The sequence below is a fragment of the Sorex araneus genome, chromosome 1 (genome assembly GCF_027595985.1).
Source record: "Sorex araneus isolate mSorAra2 chromosome 1, mSorAra2.pri, whole genome shotgun sequence".
NCBI lineage: Eukaryota > Metazoa > Chordata > Mammalia > Eulipotyphla > Soricidae > Sorex > Sorex araneus.
Genome location: NC_073302.1, coordinates 98,800,668 through 98,816,844, shown reverse-complemented (window position 1 = coordinate 98,816,844; position 16,177 = coordinate 98,800,668). Strand labels below are relative to the sequence as shown.

The following is a 16,177-nucleotide window of genomic DNA, read 5'->3' as shown; positions in this document are numbered from 1 at the left end:
ATAAAACTGGGACACAGGAGAGGAGTTAGTTGCTTGCATAACATGATGCCTACTTGATCCCTGGGATCACATGCTGTCTGCAGAGCACTGCAGGAATGATTCTAGAGCAGAGAGACACGGCTAAGCTCTGAGCATTACTGGCTGTGGTTCAAAATCAGACAAACAAAAATCTATAAAACTACAGAGAACTTGCATGTCAGTAGGGGCTGGAGAGATAATACAGTTGGAGGGTGCTTGCCTAATGTGAGGCCACCCCGGTTCAGTCTGAAGCATTCCATATGGTCCACTAAGCCCTGCATGGGGTAATTCCATAGCACAGAGCTAGGAATAAGCCCTGAGCACCACTGGGTATGGCATCAAAATAAAAACAAAAACACTTGCATGTCAATAAAATGTCACTCAATAGGTAAATGGATTAGGTAGACTCAACAGGTAAATGAATTACTATTTTTCATCATTAAAAATAAAAAGCTATGGCACCAGCAAATGATTCATTAAGTTAACATACCACTAAACATAATGTAGTAATTTAAAGTCAGGGTGTTAGAGTCTGGAATCGATAATTTCCCCCTCTGAACCGCACAGAGTCCGGCCAGTAATGCAACATGCAAGAGGAGTTTATTCGAGCCAGCTAGCTGGGATCAAGCCTTTAGTCACACAGGCCAAGGCAAGACCCCAAGCAAGGGAGAAACTGCAAGTTTTAGAGTCAATGCTTACATCATAGCCTGTGCATATGAATTCAAACAAAAATATAAGTAAAAATGCAAGTTTCGGAATTCAAAGGGAAACCTAATTTCAAGTAGTACAAACAAGCAGTTACAGATAGGTCATCTAGACATGTTTCAGAACATTCTGGCGGCTGCCTGCCCTGTCTGCGTCTGGGTGACTTCTATAGATAGTGGATATCGGTTATGAAACTATCTGCCAAGGCCAACTTTTCAGGCCAGATGTCCTTCCTTCCCAGATGGCCAGGGAGGGAGAAGTGAGGTTTTAAGAAAAACAAAATGTCTAAGAGAAAAACAAGACATGGAGCAGGAACAGTCAAGATGGAGTTGCTCCTGCCCGCTCCGTGTCCAACAAGGAATAACATTATAGATAACTCAAAGAGCAGAGCACACACTCTGTACTGAGGCCTGGGCTTGTTCCCTACACTCGGTGGTCCCCTGAGAACATTGGGGAATAGCCACAGAGAACCTGGAATTGCAGCCCAAATCACAAAAAGTAATATAATAATTTTTACTAATATTTTTTGATGTTTTTAGTTTATCTTGTGAGTTAACTAAGTAATGTTCAAATACCCATTTAAGTAGAGAAAACATTGATTTTCTTATATATAAAGTACTTACCTATGAGTACTAAAAATGAATTTTTTCATTCTTGCTCGATGAGTTGTTTCTTTAAATTCAGTTCATTGATTAGGTCCTCACTTTTTCTAGCAGTAAATTTTAGGCATCTCCATAGTCGAGTCAAGTAGAAACATCTGATGAAAAAGAAACTTGTTTCTTTGCATGGTATTTAGAGATTCTCCAAACACTACATCCTTTGCAAAAGTATTGGTAGACAGGATTAGAATTTGCAGGTAGGAAGACCCACCCAAATACCCACCCTTGGATTAAAATTTACTTAACCAAATTTACATTATCCAATCTTTACCTAGGAGCCACACCTTGAGAAAATCTATATAATACAAGGAATTATTGCTCTTTTAAATTTGCTTGTTTGCTCACATTTTTTTTTTTTTTGCTTTTTGGGTCACACCCAGCGATGCTCAGGGGTTACTCCTGGCTTTGCACTCAGGAATTACTCCTGGTGGTGCTTGGGGGACCATATGGGATGCCGTGGATCGAACCCGGGTCAGCCCCTGTTTGCTCACATTTTTGAGAGGTCTCTTAGCATGTTCAGAAAATGGGGTGCAGAAGCCTCCAGGGCTGTCCTTAAAGAACCCCATAGTTCTTGGGGACCGCGCAGTGCTGGGAACTGAACGGAGATCAGCTGCATATAAGGCAAAAACCTTAACCCTTACACTATCTATCTGTACACCAGTGCTCAATGGTTTTGTTGGTTTTGTTTTTTCTTTCTATATTTGTGCCACATCTGGCAGTGCTAAGGGCTTACTCCTGGCTCTGGATCACTTCTGGAAGGGCACAGGGGACCATGTGGGCTACCTGGGGTCAAATTCGGGTTGGCTGTGTGCAAGGCAAATACCCTTCCTACTGTACTATCACTCTGGCCTCTGATTCATTGTTTTTAAAATAAATTATTCTTCAAAAGATGAACTACATGGCTACTTTTAAAACTATATTCTTATTCATAATTCCCTCCACTCACTATATTTAGTTATCTGCCTGAATCTGGGTGCATTCTTTTTGCGGTAGGTGGTCCTCAGGGTGGAGAGGAGGGAGGTGATCACTTTTTCTCAGCCCACCCCTGTCACCCAAGGACCCACCAGGAAGTCTAGGGTTGGTAACATCTGCCATGAGGCTGGAGTCCCTGCACAGCACCCACCCCATCTATCGTCTCCCTCCAGGACCAGCAGGCAACTGTCAAGTTACACACCTGACATCTACTTGGTCATGTCTGCACAGGAGTTGGTCCCCATCACCCGATTTTTCCAGAAGTCACAGACTCAGGCTGGAGCAAGGAATTGCTCTTTGCAGAAAAGTCAGTCCTAGTCCTCCCCTAGGGTTTTGGGTTCTTGTTTTACCCTCCAGAAAAGAGTTTTAGGAATGGATGAGCAGTGAGGTAAGACAGATTTTATTTGGAGGATTTTTAGGAAGGAGAAGGAGAAAGAGAAAGTGAGGAGAATAAAGTGCTCAAGTGAGAACCCAGACTTCCAGACTTCTCCAAAGGCAGAGAGAGCCCCTACACACCCCAGCACGGGATATGGAAGCATGACAGCACACATCCAAGAAGGGAGATGCAGGCAACACAAGTGCTCGGCCACATGGGCACAAGCAGCACATGGGCTGGGACAGCAGATGCACACACTTCTTCTGTTCCTGCTGGATCTTCTTAGAGGGTGGCTCCAGCCTTCTCTGGTCTGCGCTAGTTGAACCTCCAGGGTTAATCAGATTACATTGAGGGTTCACCTTCAGGCCCTTTCTGTAGGGAGGGGTCCAGTCTCCTCAGGGTCTGCTGCTGGGGAAGGTCTCAGGTCTTTCTGTGTCCACAAGTGAGGACTAGTCACTTTATAACTTCCCAGGAATTTCATTGCTGTGAGGGGAGGGGAAGTGAGGGCTCTTCCCTAATCTACCTGCCTACATTACTTTCTTGAGAGTTTATCAGGAAGATTAAACACCCACAATCTGTTGATTAACCCAAAGTAATCAGTCTCCTGACTTGCTCTGGCAGAATCTGCTTTCACGTTACATATCTTTTCAATGTCTTTTTAATTTTTTAAAAATTTTTTGTCAATGTCTCATGAACAAAACTTCTCTGATATTTGATATTGTTTTCAATGAGTCCCCCCATTGGAACTCATCCCTCTAATTTTTCCTTTTCCTTCTTAAGAAATGAACATAAAAGTTTTTGCTTATTTTCTCTTGGACTCTGCTTATCTTATTACTCTATTCTCTCATATCCTTACATTGTATTAGCAGTACATATGCATAATTGAAATGCTCATGTTGATTCAAAGTTTATATAGTAGATATGTAATACATACTGGTTTACAAAAAGTAGTAACATTATTTAGTTGTGAAGTTAGTATATTTTCTGTTAAATATAGGGTCATTTCAGGCTTTGTTAATTTTGCTAGATTTCATCTTTTTTTTAATCCTCTTAAAACCATTTTAATTTTTTGAAAGGATTTCTCACTCACCTGGGCCCACTGGACTATAAAGTCCAGATTCTATATCCTAAAATCAAGGGTAAAAGAACAGAGAGATTCCATACACAGATACAGTCTAGGATATGATATTTCTGATGCAAATTCTCTAATAGTGTCAGGAAATGATTGCTCCCCTATTCGCAGGGTTATAATAATAAAATTATCAGACATCCTTCTCAAGAAGATGGAGTGGGGAAACAAGACTTCTGATATTACCAAGGGGTTCCTGAGAATCCTTGGGCTCCATGTAAGTGTACTTCCTGAGAGTCCAGAGATAGCTCAAAGGTACTTGCTCTGCATTCAGGAAGCCTTGATCCCAGGCCCAGCCTGGAGTGTCCCTCACATACCACCTGGAGCCACCTCCTGGAATAGTCAGGAATAGTCCTTGAACACAGCTAATGTGGCCCAAAATCCAAATAAAATAAAATGAATGTACATGTAGTCTGGTGGCAGGACACTAGCCTACCCAGCGGCTGGCCCAGAATTCCGTCCCTGGCTGGATTTAGAAAACAAAATAAAAGTGTCTTAGAATCTTTCAGTCACAACCACAGAACTTGAGAAACAGACCTAGACGTGGAAAAAATCTACATAGAAACAATCAAACAAACAGAAAAACACGCTCTAGGGTTCACGACATTTATATCAGTTTATCACATAGGAATCCTGGTCAATTCAAGCGCCTGCATTTTTCTAAGGTGGGTGGCAGGGACCCGGAGTTGACAGGACAGCCTCTCAGGGAAGCCTCTAGAGAGGCCTTGGCTGCTGGAGGGGATGAGTCTGCCCCTGCCCTGCGGACCGCAGGCCCGGCGGGGGCGGGGGAGGGCGCTGGGAGCACCCAGACCAGGGCCCGCGGGCACCGTTGGGTGTCCCAGCTGGGTGCTAGTAGTTCTGCTGACAGTGTCGCGGGCGGCGCTCAGCCTCCGAGTCGGTCCAGCCAGGTCGCAGTCTTGCTCCGGCGGCGAGAGAGCACTTCCCAGGAGTCACCTGGGAATCCGAGCTGGAGCACTGCCTGGCGCTCGGGGAAACAAAGGTCTCTCCGACACTAGCACTCTTCCCCGAGAAGGGAAGGACCCCGAGCCTTGAGACAGAGACTGGCGTCTGGGGTGCGACCGGACAGAGCACCGGGAAAGCGTCTCCCTGGGGAGCAGCCACAAGCATGAATCAGCGCGGCCCAGAGCGCACCCTCGGGTGCTGGAGCCTGGTACTAATACCGAACGGGAGTGGCCCTGATCCAGGGCAGTGGGGCCCGGGCGACCGGTCCGCTGAAGGCATCCAATCAGACCAGTCGGTGGGACGGCCGCAGGGAGGGGTGGGCGCGGCCTGCGACACCCAGCTGGGAAACTCAGAGGGTCCCAGGCCCGAAATTCTGGCTGCCCCCCACAGTCTTGCCAGATCCGAGGCACTTTTTTCTTTTTTAAAATTGAGCCGGGGGTGGAATTCTGGGTCACCCGCAGGGTCAGCATGCCCTACCACTGGAATACATGGATGTTTGTTCTGTTTTATTTTGTTTGTATCTCCGGCCACACTAGCTGTGCTTAAGGGCTACTGCTGTTAGGCCAGCAGGCTGCTCCAGCACAGGAAAGCGCAGGCGCAGGCAGAGCTCCGATGCCCAGCCAGGCGCTGAGCACGGGACTCTCGCCCACCGGCCATGGCCCGGGACTAAGGAAAGCAGAAACACCAGAAGTCCTTGGGCCACCGTCCAAGAGAGGCCCAGAGGCAAGATTCCAGAGGCTAGACAGTGGACTGGGCATCGTACAAGGATAACAGAGAGGCCTGGACATTTGGGGGTGGACCTGGACCCATCTAATTAAACTGTACCATGAACTCTAACTTTTAATCTTCCGAGCTTTATATGCAAATCTTTCATATCAAAACCCTCCGGCGCAGGGATATCCATTTTCATGATATCAGTCCTTCAAGCACTGAGAGGAAAAATCCTGAGCAATCCCTACACTAGGGCCACTAATAACAAGAGAGAAAATCCTGATAAAACAAGTAAAAAAATGAAAATAGTGGGCTGAAACTGAAAGTGCAGAAATAGAAGGTATTTTAGGAGACCACTATTCATATCTATATGTAAACAAACTGAACAACAATAACAGCAATATAAATTTAGAGATACAACCTTCCAAAAAGAAATAGCTTAAGCAGACAATCGCAAGCACAACAATCAAAAGAATTATAAATGTCCCTCAAGAGTCAAGACACAGCTCAGAGGGCAGAGTAAGGCTCTGTGTGTTGGAGATCCGGGGGTATTCCTGACCTGCATGGTTCCCTGAGCACAGACAGGAGCAACTCCTGAGCACCCGGTTGACAGCAGCTATGAGTATCACCAAGTACAGTCCCCAAAACCAAAAGTAAAAACTTTTCTTAAGAACTAAAGCCCAGGAGGCCAGAGCCATAGTGTAGGGTAACACTGGGTTTGTCCTTTCAGCCTTGCCACAGGGAACTTAGTTTACCTTTGATGTAGGCAGGTAGATAGGGGAAAGGCCCTTGGCAATGAAACAGATTAACAAAGTCTCTGGGAAGAAGACTCCTGAGACTGACCCACCCTGTAGATACAGAAAACAGACCTGATAAGACCTTCAGTGGACCCTGAGGAGGTTGGACCCCTCCCCATGAAGTTCCTCAAATTCTGTCAACCTCTCCCTTAATCTGATTAAAATGTGATCCAGCCTAAAGAAGACCGTCACCACTCCCAGCCTCCCTGGTAACCTCCTTAGCAACGGACTTTTACCTGAGAAGAAGCCCCCACGTGGGGGCAGGTTGAAGAAACCCTATAAAAGACACCTTGAACAAAGGAAGTACGCGCATATGCTGCCTGAGCCCATGTGCTGCTTGTGCTCACGTGGCCGAGGACATGTGGTGCCCAAGCACATGTGTCGCCTGCATCTCCCCCCTTGAGATGTGTACTTTCATGCTTTCATGTCCAGTGCTAGGATGTGTGTAGAGCTTCCTCCACCCTTGGAGAAGCCCGCGTTCTCTCTTGAGCGCGTTATTCCTACTGTTTTTTCCTTTCTACTTATCCCTTCCTCCTTCCCTCAGAAACTTCTAAATAAAATCTGTTACTTCACTGCTTGTCTACTCCTGAAATTCTTTTCCACGAGCGAAGACAAGAACCCAGTAACTCTGGGTCCCGGGTGGTAGAGGCGGCTGGGGAGAAAGTGACCGTCTTTCTCCTCCCCGCTTCACGTAAGTCACCCGTGGGACCCACCGACATCACCTTGAAGCAATGTCATTTCTGTATGGACACAGGAAGACAGTTAATATTATGCTTTGTAACTTGGGAGCTGATTGACTCCAATAATATTTACTCCTCGGCATCTGCTTTCTCAGCTCAGTTGCCATTATTTCCTAGAAACCCAAAAGCAGGGTCCCAACAAGGGACGGAAAGGACCCAGGGCAAGCTGTGAGCTACCCTGGCATCGAAACAAAAGCAAATAAACCAAAAGAACCCCAAAATAGAAAAAATTTTTAAAAATAAGTCATATCCATATTTCTCCAACTCTTCCCAAAAAAGGGGGCGGGGGCATCCCACTCACATTTTATAAGACCAGCATTAATTTGAACTTCAAACCAGAAGGCATATATACCAAATAACTACAAACTAGACGAGAGAGAGAGAGAGAGAGAGAGAGAGAGGGAGAGAGAGAGAGAGAGAGAGAGAGAGAGAGTGCAGATAAGACATTTCACTGCATTGGTTGTGTTAGCAATACACCACTGGAGTATTGCTGTTAGGTGTAACCACCCTCTCAAAAACAAAAGAGAAAGAATAAGGAATGACAGATGGCTACCTCTGAAAAACACAGAAGCACATTCTCAACAAAGATTTGGCAAATCACATTCAATAGCATATTATCCAATGAGAATCACCCATCATGATCAAGTGGACACTGTCTCTGGAATTCAAGGATGGTTTATCATATATATAATGTACGCAGATTAATTCATGCAACAAGCACCTTAATGACAAGATTAAAATAACAGGATCATATTATAGATACTAAAATTTTTGACAATATTTAATATAATTTAGAATGAAAAATAACTAAAAACTTCTAAATAAATGGAACACAACACAACATAATTAAAAACATGTATGATAAACAGCATACTAAATACTGAAAACTACGAAGGTTTCCCCATGGGACCTGGAACAAGTCAAGGATATCCACTCTCAACATTATTTTTCAACATTGTGTTTAAATGTTAAGCCCAGAGCAATTGGAAAATAAAAGGAATAAAAACTGAAAAAAAAATAAAACTATCTGAGTCATTTGCAAATGACATGATAATATAGATAGAAATCCTGATTCTACCCAAAAATAAAATAACTAACAAGTCCATTAACACGCCAAAATACAAAATCAATAGAACTATATAAATAAATCTGTTACAAGTCTGTCAATGAGAGACGTTACTGGTGCCCACTCGAACAAATTGATGAGCAACGGGGTGACAGTGACAGTGACAGTTACATTTCTACAAACTGCAATGAGTTAGAGGAAAGAGTATTATTAAAACAACTCTATTTGGGGCTGGAGTTACAGTACAGTGGGTAGGGTATTTCTCTTATACATGGTTGAGATCCCTGTCATCCCAATTGTCCACCAAGCATTGCCAGGAATAATTCCTGAGGATAGAGCCAGAGGTAATCCCTGAGTGCCCCCCCCCCCCCGCCACCAAACAACAACACAACAACAACCCTACTTAAAATTACATCCAAAAAATTAAAATAAACATTTGGGAGTAATCATAATGGTAAATGTGACTTATATACTGAAAACCAAGACATTATTAAAAGAAATAGATTACACGATGAAATAGAAAGATGTCTCATGTTCAAGGATCAGAAACATTAGCAGGGGATGGAGAGATAGGGGTTAAGATTCTTCTCACCTTGACATGGCCAATCCAGTTCAATCCCTGACACTGTATACCTGGGTCTTGCTCTTTTAGGTAAACTTGTTCAATTAAGGATTTAAGAGGAAACTATTACAATTTGTCATGATACTACCTTGTTATCTGATTTGCTTTGTTGGATAATGTGATTGATACATGAATATTAAACATGCTGCTGCTTCTAACATTTGACATAGAAGTTCTACTAAGTTAAATATTTAATCTGTATAGGATTTGAACATGTCATTCTAATTGTTATTTAACATAGAGCTTCCTCCTATTTGTATCTTTGTGCTTTACCACATTTTTAATAGAGGAAGATAAAACAGCATGTCACTAAAGAAATTACATCACCACAGTGAAGGTATGAACATTATTTTATAAAATTGTCTTCCCTGGGGGTGCAGTGCCACCAGTAGGTCAATCTGTACCTGCTGGGCTAGTGCATCAGCAATGCGATGGTGCCTTCAGGCTTTCTGTATCACTGTCGCTGTCATCACTGTCATCCCGTTGCTCATCGATTTGCTCGAGCGGGCACCAGTAATATCTCCATTGTGAGACTTGTTGTTACTGTTTTTGGCATATCGAATCATGCGTATGAGATACTCTTGGTAGCTTGCTGGGCTCTCCATGAGGGGCAAAGAAATCAAACCCGGGTCATCTGCGTGCAAGGCAAACACCCTACCCACTCTACCTACCCTGGGTTGGAGCGATAGCACAGTCATCACTCTTTAGAAAGAAATATTAAAATGGATTTTCATTTAAGAGCTTAAAAGGAAAATAACTAGCTATTTACTACCATTACTACCATCACTAAGTCAGGCTTTCTGATACCCCAAAATTACCACTGTGCCTCTGGTCAGACCCCAACAACTTGGGACCAAGTTTCCCAAGAAATTAAGCAGCCAAAAATTTGGTATGTGGGAGTCAGGCCCACGACCACTTCCGGATCAGCTATACAAGTTCATTTATCAGCCTTGCTTCAGAGACCCATAAATAAATCTCAAAAGAGATCACAAGTTACAGTTAATCTCAGATCCTCACAAGGCTGAACAGACTGGGATAAATCAGGGGAGCAAGTCAGCCTGGTGCCCATCCACGTAGAGTCCCAGGCAGCCTCTTTCTTCCACAATCCAAAATCTTCACCATGCTCCCAGCTAGACTCCATCATCTCAGGATGAACCTCACCAAGATACAATCTGCTGAAAATTTAGGTATGCAGATATTGTGAGTGAAATCTCCAGGCTTTCTCAAGAGTCAGGATGGGCTACCTACCTCACCTCTTTGTAATTAGGGAAAGCTCAGCAGTCACGTCCACACCCCAAAGCTGCTACCCTGTTAAAAAAGCTAGAGTACTATCCTTACCTTCCCAATAAAAATAATGTATGCCTGAACAAACACAATGACATAGTAGTACCTGTATTGAACACCTACAGCTGTGAGTTCCTCCAATGCCATGCAGATGTGCTCAAACACATGGTCCTGCTACCTGCCCACATTTTCTAGGAAAACCAAATATAATAGGAAGAGGAGAAATTCACTCATACTGACAGATCCAAAACAAGAATGTGGAAACACCTAAAACAGAAAAACTATGCAAGGCACCTGAGGATGAATTCAAAGTAATAGTTTAAATATTTTTACTGTAATTAAAAGATAAATGGGAAAGAACTTCAACAAAGCCAGATAAAGAATGAAATCAGAAATCATAAACATGGCTAATCTCTACAGGTGAGATCAGAACGAGATGAGCCTCGTTCATGAGTGAATTTGTTTGAAAAACCCAGGTATGTATTTTGTAACCATAATCTCCAGGCTCTCATGGAGTCGGAGATGAGTGACCTCCCTTCATAGCCCTGTTCTTCCCGGTACCTGGCAGTCACACCCACTGGCACCATACTAACTCATTAACGACCATGACCCAGACACTCACAAATAAATCTCAGAAGAGGCCAACAAGTTACAGTCATGCCTCCAGACCCCTAAGTCACCATCAAGTTAAAAAAAATTTAACTCCAGCAATATAGCCCTATTGAAAATTTTAGAATTCTTGGAGCATACTCATTCTCTCTACCACTGATGTACCAGGATTAGAAGACAATGTTGGATGGGATGTAAAGTAGAAGACAACCTATCTCAACATATATATATATATATATATATATATATATATAATATGTACATGTGTGTGTGTATATATATATAATATACATGTACATAGCACTGTAGTTCTGTTGTTCATTGATTTGCTCAAGCAGGCCCCCAGTAACGTTTCCATTGTGAGACTTGTTGTTACTGTTTTTGGCATATCGAATACACCACGGGGAGCTTGCCAGGCTCTGCCATGCGGGCGGGATACTTTCAGTAGCTTTCAGCAGTACAGTGGGTAGGGTATTTCTCTTATACATGGTCGAGATCCTCTCAGAGACTGAGAGGGATGGAGGAATCGAACCTGGGTTGGCTGCATGAAAGGCAAACGCCCTACCTGCTGTACTATCGTTCCAGTCAGCTATATATATATATAAGCACACAAATTTCAAATTTCAACCTGTAACAATGTTATACAATTGTTTACAATATAACAATCTCTTATACAAGGGTTTAATGGCTCCAAGGTGAGATACAACAATTTTCACATACTTTATTCTAAGTAAACTATTTTTATTATTTTAGCAGATTATTCATAACAAGCAACACAAAATAAATTATTTAGGCCCTGATATTGGGGCAGGCTAGGGTGATGGTTGGGAAATTCAAAATAATGAAGGTGGGAAGGTATGATATTGGTGGGATTGGTGTTGGAATACTGAATATAATAAATTATTGTGAAAAAATATAGAAATAAAATAAAAGACTGTAAAAATCAAAAAAAGAGAAAGAAATCTTAGAGCTAAAGCATATGGCAACTGAATAAAAAATAAAATAGAGAACTGCAACATCAGAATGGCAGAACCTAAGAATTGAGGCAAAGATAAAGTAGTGGAAAACAGCTAAAAATTACCAACAAAGGCCAGAGTGACAGTTCAGTGTATGGGGTGCTTGCCTTACACGAGGCTGACCCAGGTTGAATCCCAGGCATTTCATATGGTCCTGTAAGCACCACCAGGAGTGATTCCTGAGCACAGAGTCAGAAGCAAACCCTGAGTACTGCTGGGTGTGCCCCCCCCAAACAAAGCAAATGCCAAAATTAAAAAAATAAGAAAATAGGGGCTGGAGCAATAGCAAAGCGGGTAGGTTGTTGCCTTGCACGCGGCCGACCCGGATTCGATTCCTAGCATCCCATATGGTCCCCTGAGCACCGCCAGGGGTGATTCCTGAGTTCAGAGCCAGGAGTAACCCCTGTGCATCGCCAGGTGTGACCCAAAAAGCAAAAAAATAAAAATAAAAATAAGAAAATAAGAAAGAGGGCTAGAGAGCTAGGATGGGGGGTAAGGTGCTTGCCTTGCATACAACCGACCCAGATTCATTCCCAGCATCCCAGATGTTCCTCTAAGCACTACCAGTAGCAATTCCTGAGAGCAGACCCAAGAGTGACTCCTGACCATCACAGGTTATGGCCACAAAACCATGACAACCATGGTGGTTTTGAGGCCACAAGTCAACATTGTTGGAGATAAGCGGTCACTCTGGAGGAGACAGAAAGCTGAAAGTAAGTACAAATTGCCTGCTACTAGAGGCAGGCTGGGGGATGGTAGATAAATTGGAGACAACAGTGGAGGGAAAGGGTCACTGGTCAAAGGATTGGTGTTGGAACATATGACTGAAATTCAACTCTGTAACTTTGAAATTTGTGGTGATTCAATTAAAAAACAACAGAACTAAAGATAAATAAATACATATGCATATATATGCACATTATAACTAAAGTACGGGTGGTATGAGATTAACAGAGAACCCTAAAATCAATCAGAGGAATGACATATATTAGGGAACCACCAAGACTAACGGAAGATTACTCAACAGAAATTCTATAGGCCAGAAGGCATGTGCAAAGTGATCCAACACATACAAAGTTGCTAAATGGAAAAGAACTACAACCAAGAGCATTCTTCCTAGTTAGATTATCACTTACATTTTAAGGAAGAAGAAGGAGCTCATTTTAATAACAATTTATTTATTATTTTATTTTGCTCATAATTATTTTGTGTAATTTATTTATAATAAACCAGGAAACCACTAAACTGATCTTCCAAGAAAGTTACAGATCTGATACAAAATGAGGAGGAACTCCATTTGAAAATAGCAAACTACCTTAAAAAACATCACACAGTGGAAGAGAAGACTATTTTCAAACTTACCGCTTCTTTCCTTTTTGATACCATTCTTTAAAGTGTAGAATTTTGGGGCTGGAGCGATAGCACAGCGGGTAGGGCGTTTGCCTTGCACGCGGCCGACCCAGGTTGTAATCCCAACATCCCATATGGTCCCCTGAGCACCGCCAGGGGTAATTCCTGAGTGAAGGGCCAGGAGTAGCCCCTGTGCATCACCAGGTGTGATCCAAAAACAAAACAAACAAAAAAATAAATAAAGTGTAGAATTTTAGTTTTCAATATTGTATTTAACAATTTTAAATCTTATATTAAATTATATTTTATGACATTTATCAGAAAGGAAGAAAGGGAGGAAACAGAAAGGAAGGGCAGAGAAGGGAGGAAACATCAAATGAAAACCATAATTCTCATATGAAACCATACAAACAAAAAGACTATGGAATGCCATATTCAAAATACTACAGGGGAAAAATCTTCAACGTAGGAGTCTCTGCTCTGCAAATCTATTACTGAATTTTGAAAAAAGATAAAAACAGCCTGTCTAAAAGGAGTTTCAAAACATTTGCTACATCTAACCCACTTCTGCAACAAATACTGAAAGAATTCCCACAAAAAATTATTTTGCCATCTATTTTAGCAAAAATACCAAATATTGTCCAAAAATTATGAAAGATCATTTATATCAATAGTTTCTCTGAATGTAAACGGATCAACATCTATGAAAAAGGCACAGAATGGCTGGATAGATGGGGAAGCAAATCCAGCTAGCTGTTACAGTAAGCTCACCTGCCCTCATGAGATGAACACAGGTTCAGAGGGAGATGTGAGGAAAGAGTCACATATCTCAATGGTAGACCATTTTTGTAAAGCTGTAATAGTCATATTTATATGAAATCAATTAGTGTGTAACATAAAGTAATTAGAGGGGTATGGAGAGAAAGTAGAGTTGGTAGGATGCTTGTCTTGCATTATCTTCAATGTGGAAAAACCAAAAGCCTTCCCTCTAAGACAGGGACAAGACAAGGATACCAGCTCTCAACACTTCTGTCCAATATAGTACTGGAAGTGCTTGCTATAGCAGTTAGGAAATAAATATATTAAGGACATCCAGATACGAAAGGAAGAAATCAAGTCCTCATTATTTGCAAAGACATGATACTATGTCTAGAGAACCCTAAAGCCTCTACCAAGAAGCTCCTAGAAAGAGTAGACTTGTATATTAAAGCCGTGGGCTATAAAATCAATATCCCAAAGTCCATGACTTTTCTATGTACAAATAATGAGAGAGGAAAGTGATATGAAAAAAACTATCCTGTTCACAATTATGCCTCAAAAAAATAAAGTACTTGGGAATCAGCTTGACTAACGAGGTAAAGGACCTCTACGAAGAAAACTACAAAACGCTACTTAAAGAAGTAAAAGAGGGTACAAGGAAATGGAAACATATCCCCTGCTCATGGATTGAGAGAATTAATATTGTCAAAATGGCAATACTACCCAAAGCATTATACAGATTTAATACGATCTCTATAAGGAAATCCATGACATTCTTCAAAGAGATTGATCAAACCCTCCTGAAATTCATATAGAACAACAAGCTTCCACAAATAGCTAAAGCAATTCTTGGAGGAAAAAAAGATTGGAAGCATCACCTTTCTCAACCTCAAACTCTACTACAAAGCAGTAATAATTAAAACAGCATGGTATTGGAACAAGGACAGATCCGCAAACTTAAGGAATAAGGTTGAATATCCTTATGCATACTCTCAAATATTATGATCATCTAATCCTTGATAAGGGAGCAAGAAATATAATGTGGAGCAAGAAAAGCCTCTTTAGCAAAACTGGACAGCTACATGGAAAAAGAAGTCTCAGACGTCTTCCTCATGCCATGCAGAAAAGTCAGATCAAAATGGATTAAAGACCTCAATATAATACAGCAGCAAAAAGTTCCGTCACACACCACAACACCAGAGAATTCTCTGGGCCCATATCAAGTCGATTTCACTGGGATATCCCAGATAGATCAGGTGCAGTCTCCCCTCCTTCTCCAGATGGAAACCCGGCGACCATGAGCTTCTACAAGCAAGACTCTGATACGTGGGTGTCAGGACTAATTCTCTAATCCACATTGGAATAACTCCCTACAGAGATGTCTCTGAACTGAACCATTTATAATTCAGAATCTCAGAAGCATGCGTGAGCATGTGAGCAATGGAAAATAAATGATCTAGCAACTGCCACTGGAAGGCTGTCTTGAATTGACTCAATAAAAATTTTTTTTTAAAAGACGTCAACATCAGGGCAGAATCCATAAGGCACTCTGAGGTCAGCAAAACCGTCTATGACATTGAAGCTAAAGGTATCATCAAAGATGAAATGTCACTGGCCAAACAAGTGGAAGCAGAGATAAACAAATGGGACTATCTTAAACTAAGAAGCTTCTGCACCTCAAAAGAAACAGTGACCAGGATACAAAGACAACCTGAAAGGATACTCACCCAATACCCATCTGATAGGGGGTTGATATCAAGTATATAAAAGGCACTGGTTGAGTTCCACAAGAAGAAAACATCCAACCCCACTAGAAAATGGGACTATTAAATGAACAGAAACTTTCTCAAACAAGAAATTCAAATGGCCGAAACAAGCATAAAATAAAATGCTCTTCATCACCAGTCATCAGGAAGATGCAGACCAAAACAACAATGAGATATCATCTCACACCACAGAGACTGGCACACATCCAAAAGAACAAAAACAACCGGAGTTGGCATAGATGTAGGGAGAAAGGGACTCTCCTTCAATGTTGGTGGGAATGCCTACTGGTCCAGCCTTTTTGGAAAACAATATGCACGTTTCTCAAAAAGCTGAAAATTGAGCTCCTATTTGACCCAGCAATACAACTTCTGGGAATATATCCCGAGGGTGCAAAAAAAGCAAGGTAGAAATAACATCAGCACCTGTATGTTCATTGCAGCACTGTTCACAATAGCCAGAATCTGGAAACAGAGTCTCCTGCCCCCGCGCCTGGCTGTTTTCACTGGGGCCCCTTGGAAGGGTGCGGGTTGAGTTTTCTTCCCCACCCTGAGCAGAGCTCCGACAGCTGAAGACCTCCGGAACCCAGCCACAACCATGCTCAAGACCACTTTCCACACGCTCCAATGAGCCTCAA

At 42.2% G+C, this 16,177-nt stretch overlaps 1 protein-coding gene across 1 annotated transcript in view; it reads right to left on the bottom strand.

The window, feature by feature from the left end:
- Nucleotides 1-1,357: 1,357 nt before the first annotated feature.
- The window catches only part of FOLH1 (folate hydrolase 1), a 92,168-nt gene continuing 77,348 nt past the window's right edge, over nucleotides 1,358-16,177 (bottom strand). Inside the window, exon 20 of the transcript XR_008627043.1 lies at nucleotides 1,358-1,480. The gene's annotated coding sequence lies outside the window, so the exon portion shown is untranslated. The remainder of the gene's footprint in view (nucleotides 1,481-16,177) is intronic.